The sequence below is a fragment of the Lynx canadensis genome, chromosome X, assembly GCF_007474595.2.
Source record: "Lynx canadensis isolate LIC74 chromosome X, mLynCan4.pri.v2, whole genome shotgun sequence".
Classification (NCBI taxonomy): Eukaryota; Metazoa; Chordata; class Mammalia; order Carnivora; family Felidae; genus Lynx; species Lynx canadensis.
In genome coordinates this window covers 85,444,886-85,457,321 of record NC_044321.2, presented here as the reverse complement: position 1 = coordinate 85,457,321, position 12,436 = coordinate 85,444,886, and positions in this window count along the sequence as shown.

Here is a 12,436-nt window from a genome sequence, read left to right as displayed (position 1 = left end):
ACCACTGCAAATTAAGCGAATATCACAATAAAGCGAGTCAAATGAATTTTTTGGTTTCCCAGTGCATATAAAAGTTATGTTTACAATATATTGTAGTCTATTAAGTGTGCAATAGCATTATGTCTAAAAAAAGCACATACCTTAATTTAAAAATACTTTATTGCTAAAAGATACTAACCATCACCTGAGCTTTCAGTGAGTCATAATCACTGATTACAAATCATCGTAGCATATAATAACAATGAAAAAGCTTGAAATATTGCAAGAATTACCAAAATATGCCACACAGACACGAAATGGCCAAATTGCTGTTGGAAAAATGGCTCCAATACACTTGCTCCATGTAGAGTTTCCACAAACCTTCGATATCTGCAAAGCACAATGAAATGAAGTATGCCTGTGTCTTTAGTGCTTTGGGGTGCGTGTCTTTGTATAACTTTTTTGTGATTGCTCTAGGCATTATATAAAATATACATCAGGCACCTGTGTGGCTCAGTCAGTTGAGCGTCTGACTTTGGCTCAGGTCATCATCTTGCAGTCCATGGGTTCAAGCTCCTCATCGGGCTCTGTGCTGACAGCTCAGAGCCTGGAGCCTGCTTCGGATTCTGTGTCTCCCTCTCTCTCTGCCCCTCCCCCGCTCACACTCTGTCTCTCTCTGTCTCTCAAAAATAAACATTAAAATTTTTCTCAAAAAATAAAAATAAAAAATAAAATAAATGTAATTTATCACAGCCTACTGGTGTTGACATTTTACCATTTTGAGTGAAGCCTGGAAACCTTATCTCCCTTTATGTCCCTTTACCCTCTCCCATTCATAATTGTCTTTTACCCTATTCCTTATTTTTTTTCTAGCTTTACTGAAGTATAATTGACAGGCATATAATTGTCTTAAATATTCGACATACATTGAGAACCACATCAGGCAGGATTGTAAGTTTTGCTTCAACCATCAAACATAATTTAGAAAACTCAAGAGAAGTATTTCTATGGTATTTACCTATATTTGAGTTCTTTCCTCTTTCATGATGTTCCAAGATTCGATTCCTTCTTCTGTCAATTCAGAGTAGGTCTGCTGATGACTCACTGTCCTTCGTTTTCCTTTATCTAAGAATGCCTTGATTCTTTCCCTTTGATCCTGAAGGGTATTTTCATTAGATTCTGGGTTGACAGTTTTCTGTCAGCATTTCCTTCTGATGAGAAGGAAGTTTCTGATGAGAAATCTATCATTTGAATTTCCTTTTCCCTATAGGTAAGGTATCATTTCTCTTTCCCTACTTTTGGGATTTTTTTCTTTGTCTTTGGTTTTTAAATTTTTTAAATATTTATTTATTTTTGAGAGAGAGAGAGAGCATGTGTGAGACAGAGGAGAGGCAGAGAGATGGAGACAGAGGATCCAGAGTGGGATCCAGAGGATCCACAGTGCTGACAGCAGAGAGCCTGATGTGGGGCTCAAACCCACAAATCGCGAGATCATGACCTGAGCTGAAGTCGGACACTGAACCAACTGAGCCAACCAGGAGCTCCTTTTGTCTTTGGTTTTTAGAAGTGTGACCATGATGTGTTTCAGTGTGGATTATATTTGATTTTATCCTTTTTGGGGCTCACTCAGCTTCTTCAATCTGTTGGTTTATGTCTTTTGCCAAATTTAGGAAGTTTTCAACCATTATTTCTTCTTGTACCTTTGTAGTGCCATCCTCTTTCTCCTCTTCTTCTCGAACTCTGATGTCATGAATGTTAGGTTTTTTTAATGTTTACTTATTTTTGAGAAAGAGAGAGAGAGAGAGAGAGCGTACGCAGGGGAGGGACAGAGAAACAGAGGGAGACACAGAATCCGAAGTAGGTTCCAGGCTCTGAGCTGTCAGCACAGAGCCTGACGTGGGGCTCGAACTCACGAGCTGTGAGATCATGACCTGACTCAGAGTCAGATGTTTAACAGACTGACCCATCCAGGTGCCCCTGTTAGATTTTTTTTATAGTCATACAAAGTCCCCAAGTTTCTGTTGTTTCTTTTTCCTTCAAATCTATTTTCTCTCTGGTGTTCAGAATGAGTCATGCCTGTTGTTGTATCTTCGAGTTCACTCCCTGACACTTTCCTCTGGCCCCTCTGTTGTGCTGTTGAGTCTAGCCATTGTTTTTTTTTTTCTTCAACTCTAAAATCTCCAGTTGTCCCTTTATATCTCTATTTCTTTGCTGAGCCTATTAATTTTTAGTAGTTTCAAGCATGTTCATATTTGCTCATTGAAGCATTTTTATGATGGCTGCTTTAAGATTTTTGTCAGATAATTCTAACATCTCTGTCATCATGGTGTTGGCACCTATTGATTGCCTTTCTTCAGTGAGGCTGAGATCCTCCTGGTTCTTGGAAATTCGAGTCATTTGTTACTGCAACTTCGACATTTGGGGTATAATGAGACTCTGGGTCTTATTTAAAGCTTCTATTTCAGCAAGCTTCCTCAGACACCATGCTCATGAGGGAAGAAAGACATGGTCTCATAAGCCAGGAGAGATAGAAGTCCAGGGTTCCCATTGGGGTTCCAGTGACACCCAGAGGCTGAACAGGAATGAGAGTTCAGGATCCCCGGTAGGCCCCCACTTTGAGGGGCGGGAGTGCCCCCACTGACACTATGGGGTGAGGGGTCTTGTTATGGTCAGGTGGCAAAAGCGAAAGCCCCAGGCCCATGCTAGGCATTTTCTGAAACCACCCATGTGAGACCTTGGAGGCACCTCCTTACAGCCTAGTAAATGTGGAAATCTTGGCTTCCCACTGGACCTTTGCTGGCCTGGGGCAGATAGAGCTGTGGTCTCTGGTTGCCCAGGCACAATGAATGTCTGTAAGTTTTCTGTCTTGTTAGGCTGTCTCATTCCTGTTCCTTTGCCTAGAAACAGCTGGATTTTGTTAAGGCTTCTTTTGTCCGTGCCCATTGGCATTTCTGGATTGCCCGTTGCTCCAGTGCCCAGTCCAGGGTATACAAGGCAAGAAAATCCAGGAAACTTACCACTATGCTGTTTCTCAGGTTGTGGGGACCCTAACTCCTCTGCCATCCTCTCTCCATCTTTCAGAGGCTTATTTTTTAAAGTACATAATGCCCTGTATTTGACATCCTGTATTTTTATTTTCTAAATCTGGAGACCCTACCCAGGATCCCTATTACTGGTTGAGGCAGTGAAGACAATGTGGGAATTTTGAATGAATTTTCAACCACAAGGGGAGGAACAATAAGGTTTTCTCAACCCTTACTTATAAAAGTCTTTTTTTTGAGAGAGAGAGAGAGAGAGAGAGAAGGGAGAGAGAGAGAATTCAGCTGAACAGCCAATTTTCTTGCACATTTCTGTTAACCAAAGTTTTACTGTGCTTCTAGAACCTTGGCCAACTTCCTTTCCCATATATTTGCCAGTGACATTGAGTTTGTGCTAATGAGGCCCTCTGCTGTCTGCAGAGAGAAGGGCAATGCCATAAATCTAGAGATTTCTCTGCAGTGGAACAAGGTGCGTAGGGAGTTCATAAATTACATTCAATTATTAGCGTAGCCGATCCCCACACTTTGGGGAGCTAGAATGCTTTAGCTCTGTTTAACTTCCACATACTCTCTCTTTCTCTCCTCACAGAAATGTGTAGTGACACAGTTTAAAAATGGAGGTTATGTCAAAATGCATTTTGGACATTTAGTGACAAACTCTCCCCTTCATGCACAAAGTGAGGTACTGGAAGCCATCTTGGGGCTTCACCAAGGCAGGCCTGGGCGTGGCAGCCCACACCGTTTGCCACAGAGAGGAAGAGACTCACAGAGGCCAGGCTGGGATATGGAGTTGTGGTAGCCTGGAAACTTCCAGGGCCTTTGCCAGACTAAGAGGGAAGTCAAATAGTGTTAGAGCTAGGGAGGCAAGCAGACTTCAATCTACAGAAACAGGCTGGCTTTCCCTTCAGCATTGCTTTCTACTCCATCCAGACCTTTGCTGATGGAGCCCTGAGTAGGGGCATGAAGGGAGGCAGTGGGAGTTGACCTTGTTGAGCAGGGAAGGAAGTCTGTCAAAAGGGAGCATGTTGCGTATTCTCAGGAGGCCCCGAGAAGGATGCCACATCATGGCTACTCTCCCCACTGAAGCTTTTCCCTCCCTCCAGCCCAAGGGAACAAAGTTACAGATGGTACTTGACTCTTTATCGTCCCCTGCAGGGAGGAAGGAGAATTCCTGCTTGCTGAATGCCAGCAACTGTATCAGGTACTTGACATAACTTAGATTGCTCAATATTCACTGCAGCCTTAATACTAATAATGGTAATACTTGCCAGTGATTGAGGATGGGCTTATGGGTCAAGCACTGTTCTAAGCACTTCACACAAGTTGTTGCATTTAATCCTCACACCACCACCAAAAGGTCTGCACTGTTATTGCCCTTTTCTTCACCACACAGCTGAGGAGTGGTAGAGGATTTGAACTCAGGTGCTAAGCCCATGCTCTTAGTACACTGAACTTCTGGTTAATAATGGAACTCAAATTTGAACCCCGGTCTGTGAAGAACTTTCAAACCCACGGGTCTGGCAAGGAAGTCACATTGATAAAAGCTGGGTGCCAAAACCCATGGACTTATACACAAGAGGGCATGTGCACATGCACGCACGAACATGCATGCACGCATGAACACGCATGCACGCACTGGAGAGACTTTAAGCCAGAGCGAGTCTCCAGCTGTTGATGCCCTTCTGCCAGGCCAGCCAGGTAAGAGCCACAGAGGTAGTAGCTACTGTAGTGTGGACAGTAGTGACTGAAAGGGGTGCTGGTCATGTTCTGGTTTTTGATCCAGTTGCTAGGTATGTTCAGTTTGTGAAAATTTAGTGAGCTGTGCCCTTCCCTGTGTGTTTATATGACAAGTTTTGGTTTCTTCAAAGACATACAAATTTCTAGAAAGATCAAGTGGACTTACTTTTGCCTATTCCTTCTGAATACCTGAGCTGAAAACTCTGGACATTATATATAAAACAACCATGGAAGACTCTGAAAGAGGGAGAGAAAGCAGAGCAGCTAGGGGGTTCTGACACAAGGAACAACATGATCAGGAGTTTCCTGGGTTTTCTTTTTTGCCTCATATATTCCAGACTTGGAGCTGAAGAAGCTGATAACTGGGAAACACCAATAGGTGCAGGCAGAAGAACCCTGGCAAAAGTCATCTCTCTCTAGGAAAAGGGCAGCCTAAGAAAACAGAAAATTTTAGATCTTGATCTCTCTACTGTAGCCAAACAGCACAGGAAAAACTGTGGCCCCACCCTTGCCAACAAAGGACACGTGGAGAGCAGAGACTTCGACTTCAAGCTATAATGAGCACCCCAAGCCCTTGCCTGTACCCCCTGTCAAGAGGGTTCAGAGGAGGCTGAGTAGAGAGGCAGGACTTTCATCTGGCTGAATGATAATGAGATTCCCTCCTCCTGCGGTATCAGTGGAGACCACGTGGGGAGCCCGGACTTCCATTCCCACTAGGCTGTAATGACTATCCTTCCTGGCTGGGTAGTGTCAGATCAAGTGGAGAGTTTAAGATTTTCACCATCACCCAGCAGTAAGGAGACCACACGCCTCCAACTGTGTGGTGTCATGGGGAGTGGGGGGAGGAGTTCACAAGAGGTCATGGGGAGTAGGGGAAGCAGTTACAAGGAACTCCTACCCTTCCTGGCCAGGAGGTATCAGCAGAGGTCTAGTGGAAGCCGGAAGTCCCAATCCAGCAGTAACTTGGAGGCTCCCTACTTGGTCTTATCAACAGAGGCTGAGTGGGACCCGTACTTCAAACCCCAACGGTGATGCCGATTCCCCCTTCCAGCGCTGGAGCAGTGTCAGAGGGAGCCAGCTAAAACAGAGAGCTTTGAAAGGTTGGATCAGACACTTCAGCAAAGAGGATATAAGGATAGCAAATAAGCACACGAAGAGATGTTCAACATCATGAGCCACTAGGGAAATGAAAACGAAAACCACAGTGAGACATCACTACATACCTATCAGAATAGCTAAAATTTAAAAAAAGAATAGTGACAACACTGAATGCTGGTGAGGATGCAGAGAAACTCTTGTTTTCTTGCAGAAAACTGACCTTTGTGCTCTGGAGACGTAATATAACACAAAGACGGAGTTTGGGGATAAAGAGGAACAGTAGTTTTATTACTTTGCCAGGCAACGAGTCTGCAGAAGGCCGATGACTTCAAAACTGTAGACCCACCTGGGGGGGGGGGGTAGGAAGAGGCTGAGGGGTTTTATAGGAAAATACAGGATCTGGGCAGCTTTCATAGGAATCTGATATGTGCTGTTGTGCTGCCAGCTACTTTCATCATGTCTTCGAGGTAGTCTCACGACTAGACTAGCGCAGGTGCCGGCCATCCCAGTCTCATTACTAAGTATACATTGAGGTCAGGGAGATGTCAATATCCATATCAAGCTCCTGAAACAAAGGACTCTACAGAAAAACAAGTGAAGAGGAGAGGAGAGGCTTCAAGAATGAGGAGGAGAAAAACTTGTTCAGTTCAACGCCAAGCCTTGCTGAAGTGCTTGTGTATCCATCTTAATTTCCATTCATCTTTACGTTTCTATAGAGGTTTCGAAGCCAGACCACTCACACATTGATGGTAGGAATGCGAAATGGTCCAACCACTCTGGAAACCAGTTTGGCAGTGTCTTAAAAAAACAAACAAACAACTGAACGTGCCACTACCATACGACTCAGCCACTGCATTTCTGGGCATTTATCCTAGAGAATTAAAAACTTAGGCTCACACAAAAACCAGTACATGAGTGTCAATAATGGTTTTATTCTCCAGAGCCAAAACTCGGAAACACAAATATCCTTCAATGGATAAATGGTTGAACAAACTGGTACATGTATACCATGGAATTCTACTCAGCACTAAAAAGGAACAAACTATTGAAATGCAATTTGGGTGAATCTCCAGAGAATCAGGTTGAGTTTAAAGAAAAAGCCAAAAGATTACATGTTGTATGATTCTATTTATACAACATTCTTGAAATGATAAGATGTTGGAAATGGAGCATAGATGAGTTAATTGCCAGGGATTAATGAGGGTGTTGGGGTTCAAGGGAAGTGGCTGTGGCTCTTCAAGGCAATGAAGGGCTCCTTGTGGTGATGAATCGTGCTGTTTATATCTTGTTTGTATCAGTGAATCACTTCCAGTTTGTATGTTATACTACAGTTCTGCAAGATGTTACCTACATTAGGAGAAATTGGGTGAAGGGCTTGTGGTATCTCTGTTATTTTTCATAACTACATGTGCATCTACAATTATCTCAAAATATTTTGATATTTAATAAAGCATAGGGAGTCTGTTCAGCATGGACGCAGGGTTCTGAAGCCCTTGTCCCCCTTTAGATGAGCCTCTGATTGCTATTCCCTATCTGGGTTCCTGATGTAGCCTTCCAAGTCTGGGCTTGGACCTGTTAAAACAGTTATTGTAGATCTTCTTTAGTTAACCTGCTACTGCTGCTCTTCCTTCACTTTTGTATCCCTCCTAAATATACTGAAATAATCGTCATTGTGATGAAGTGACATATTATGAGTGAAGGCTTTTCACAGGCATGTTTCCCAAATTGTCTGTAATGCTGCCCTAGGCTGTCTATAATTTTCAACAGACCTCCACTCGTTTCTTTTAGAACCTTCTGTTGGCTTCTATTTATTTTCCCCCTTTAAGTAACCTATAGCCCAGATTTTTATCTTGTGCATTTAAAACCCTTTTTACCTTTCTCCATTGTTCTCCCACCTTTCTTTTGGTTCCATAACCTCCCCTACTTCTCCTTGTCCTTTGGATTCACACACCCAGAGTACTCAAGGCTGGTCTCCAGTCCCACTGCTTCATGACTGTCTGGAGATGGCATCTGGGCAAAAATGTATTGACAGCCACTTCTCTGCTGGCTGCCATGGCTGCCCATTGAGTCCTCCTGGTGAGGTGTCCCAGGTACCTTAAACTGAGCAATTCCACAACCAGACTTCAGCATCATCCCCATAGTCCACAGTACCAGCGACCTCCGTGCACTCAGCCAGAAGAATGGAAGTTGTCCTGGATTCCTCTCTCAATCATGACATTAAAACAAAATGTCACCCAGTTCTGTGGCACTTTCCTCCCGGATCTACTGTAAATTGGTCTTCTCTCCACCAGCACTTCTCTCACCTCGGCTGCCCTCATCCTCCCCTCCGACAACTGCACGGCTTCCTACCTGCACTTCCTCTTTCACGCTTGCTGCCCACCCCACATCCACTCTTCACCTCACTGCCATTCTGTTTTAACTGAGTGACTCTGATCCAGTCAGCACCCTGCTGAAACCCCTGGGTGGCTCCTCTTTGCTCCCAGGATAAAGTTCAAACACTTTAGCATGTCTCACAAGTAGGGTTACCATATTATAGGCTTGCATTGTTATCCAAACCAGGGCACTTTTGAGAGTGAAAGGGGGCGCTATCAATAAATACACCGGGACCATAGGTGTGTGGTTGCTCTACTTATAAGATCCTTCCTGGGAGCACCTGGGTGGCTCAGTGGTTTAATCATCTGACTCTTGATCTGGACTCATGGTTCATGAGGTGACACCCCACGTCGGGCTCTGTGCTGACTGCATGGAGCCTGCCTGGGATTCTCTTTCTCCTTCTCTGCCCCTCTGCTGCTCGCACGGTCTCTTTCTCTCTCAAAATAAATAAATAAACTTAAAAAAAAAAAAGATCCTTTGTGGTCTGGTCTCACCAGCCCCATCCCTGGTCACAGCTCCCCATCCTACTCTCAAACACACACGTGTGCACGCACATACACACCTGCCACATTCTTTTGGGTGCCCAGGTAAGCACATGCTATTCTGTCTGCCTGAAACATCCTTCTCCCCATTCTGCCTTTGGCCAATTTCTAATCAACTGCTTCAAAAGTCAAAATAATTTTCTCCAGGATGTCTTCCTGACTCTCAACACTGACTGAGTTGCTCACCTCTTGTGCTCCCATTGAACCTTGCTCTTGCCTCATCGTCACCCTTATCACACCAATGCCCTGTTTCCCTCCCTAGAACATAGTGCCTCCAGGTGGGGGACCTTGTCAGATTCTGTGTTCCTAGCATCTGGCACAGCGCTTGGTTCATGAAAAGACACGGAGCTATGTACTTACACTTTGTGCAACTTGTCGTGTGCTGAATGAATTTGGCACTGTGTTGTCCCCTGGCTGCTGGGGACATTAAGGGGAAGAGGGGACCTGGAGGACCAGTAGGGGCTTAGGAGTCTCAAGCCCTGAGCCATTTTTCCCAGGTGTCCGTTCCCTCCAGCCTCTGCTTGGCTCCCCCTAGTGGCAGTTTGTCTGTAGTGACAGGGCCCGAGGGCCAGGTGATAGCTGCAGGAAAGGGACCAGAGGGGGCAGTGTCCTCAAGCCAGGCTTCAACCTCTACTGGGTGGCCCTCTCCTCATGGTGCTCCTCCCCTGCCTGGCTGTAGCCCCTGCAGCACCACAGAGTCCCCATCCACCTTGTCACCGGAGGCCCTACCCCAAGAACTTGGAAGGTGAGGAGAAAAGTTGGGTAGTGTGACTCCAGGCTGATTTCCATGACAGAGGCAGAAAAACTCTGCTCCGTGTGTTGCCCAGGCAAAATGGATTGGTCAAGCCTGGCTGCCCTCTTTTGTCTTATATTCAAAGCCTGGATCAGAACCACAAGATGTGAGTGGGTTCATGGCAACTATATGGATGAAACAACTAGAGCCAGCTGTAGCAGTGAATGGACACGCCGAGTGTGGCAGTGGAAACTTGGAAAATAAAAGACGCGAGCCAGTTGAAAACACAAAGCCGGGTGGAGGGAAATGAGATTAAGGCCTATTGCCACACTGCACGGTTTGATTTTGCTTTCAAATCAGCTTTCCCCTCCCCCTCTTTGTAATTTTATAGTTGGTAGCTGAGCTACTGGAGGTCTATCTTGGGGGAAAAGAGCTCAGGAAAGGGAAAGATGGAGAAGAGTCTCACTCTGGTGGCTTAGGGCATGGGCAGGGACAGTAGGCTGTCACCAAGGGGCATACAATAGGCCAGCAACAAAGAGGATCACACCCACATGGACTGAAGCTGCAGCAAGGAGCCAGCCAGGTTTCAGGGTCTCTGGGGCTGGGGAGGTGAGCAAGGGCTGGGCTGGAGAGAGCTACCCTGCCCCTTTGTCTCTTCTTCCCCTTCATTCTGTGAATGAAAAACCAAGGGAACATCCTCCAAAAGAACAGCAGGCCTAAGAAGCTTCATGGCAAGACTACTTAGCAACATCAAAGGCTGAAGCGCCTGGCTGCTTCAGTCAGTAGAGCCTATGAATGACTCTTGGTCTCGGGGTCGTGAGTTTGAGCCCCACATCGGGTGTATAGCTCACTTGAAAAAAAAAAGTAACATCAGTGGCTAAGGGCATCTGGGCCTTCCCAGGAAGGAGAGAGAGGCAGCGAGGGGATGGTGGTTGGGAAGGAGTGTCTTCTTTCTCGTAGTCCCTTGTGCTTAGAAGAGTGGTCTCAGGAAGGGCAGAGTGGGGGGAATCTAGCCCCCACAAGCCCTTTCCCTTGGCGATCTTCGGGGCCATGGAGAGAACTAGACAATCATTACCACAGGCTGTCCGGGTCTGAATATGCCTGTCGCTCTCTTAGCTACCCTACAGTTGTAAATAACTATGCTTTGAAACATGGGACTTAGAGGAAACGGTTTTATCAAAGAGTTTATGGAGCACAGAACTTTATCAGGATTCAGGGAAGAATTTGTTTTCTTCTTCAACAAGGAGTCTCAGACTAGTAGAAAAAAGATCTGCAAGAGAGAAGCAGACCTTGAAACATGGCAGGAGTAAAGCATAAGGGGTGTCTAGCTGTAGCATTCTTGCCTTTAAACCATGACCTGACAGGAGCCACCTGTTCCGAGCAGCTGTGTCGAGGGGCCAATGACTGGTGTGTGTGTGCGGGAGGGTAGAGGTATCATGGTGTATTCTTTGGGATAATCACTTGCAAAAGGATGAGCTGGTAAGAACAGTCTTCCGGGGGAGCCAGCAGTTGGCAAAAGGCAGCAAATGACTAACAGGCACAAGGTCAATCCTTGGCCTGAAAATGAGGTGTGAATTAACTTCCAGTATGTTCCTGCCCCCATGGTTGTGTTAACTCTAATCCTCTTCTCCCACTGGCAGCCATTGAGCCGGCAGTAATGTATGACTGGCGACCCCAGTTATGTGATGGGGGAGGGGTGCTCTGGCATCCCTAGAGGACTCCCAAGATGCATGGTGCTCCTCCAGCCAAACCTCTTTTGGTCATATTGTGTATGCACTGGTGGCAAGAGGCATCATCAAGGGCAACAAAGACAAAATGCCCAGCAAAGGCAGGGCAAGGGGAGACCAGAGGCAGAGGAAGCTGGGGCTCAGGGCTCCAGGAGCCCTTCAACTGAAGAGGCATCTGGCTGGAGACTAGGGGTGCAGACTGAAAGGTAGGAGGCTGACTCCATCTCCTCACCAAATGTAATGGCTATTTTCACAAACAGGACCTTTACTCCCTCAGTGGTCCCTAGTCTTGAGTGGTGGGCCCACCAACAGCGCAGAACTTTCTTCCTTCACCCTCACTTCTAGAGTTATTTGTGGGGGAGGTGCCTCCAATAACCAGATTCCTTTCCAGAAGCCTTTTCCTCTCCCCACCCCTCCACCAAGAGCTAGTAAGAGGGAGATGGCAGGAGGCAAGATCACTAAGAGGGGCAGTTTTTCTTAATTTCAGGCTTTTTGTATGATCCTAATAACCTTCAGGTCAAGGGCTACATGTTATTAATAGTCAAATTAAATGAACTCTAGCAGGGGAGAACCTGGGTGGCTGTCAGCTAAGCGTCTGACTTTGGCTCAGGTCATGATCTTGTGCTGCGTGAGTTCAAGCCCCGCATTGGGCTCTGTGCTGACAGCTCAAGAGCCTGGAGCCCACTTCAGATTCTGTGTCTCCCTCTTTCTCTGCCCCTCCCCCTGCTTGCGCTCACACACTCTCTCTCTCCTAAAAGTAAACATTTTCAAAAACCTAAAAAAAAAATGAACTCTAGCAGAAAATGCTTCTATTTCCAAATCTGGCAAGGAGACCAGCAGTCCCCAGTTTGAGATGAACTGAATCTTTAGCTTGGGGACTCAATGAGATTAGCCTTGTTCCAAGTAACCTCCCTTCCTCTGGTTCTGAGGGTGGGAGGTGAGGGATGTAGAGAACCTGGTGATGCCTTTTGCTCAGAAGCGGTCCTACACCTATTACAGGTACAGCTCCAACTGTGATCAGGCTGCAGCTCTGTTCAGCTCCGGTATCTCCTCCTTACACCCCACCAGGTCTGTTCCTGCTGCTATTCCCCAGTTGGGAGTCACTTACCATCCAGGACCCTTGGGTTTCTCCCAAAAAGAAGGGTGGTGGAGGTGCTTATGGAACTCTGCTGAGTGTCACGGGGAATTGAATACTGACCTTCCCCCAGG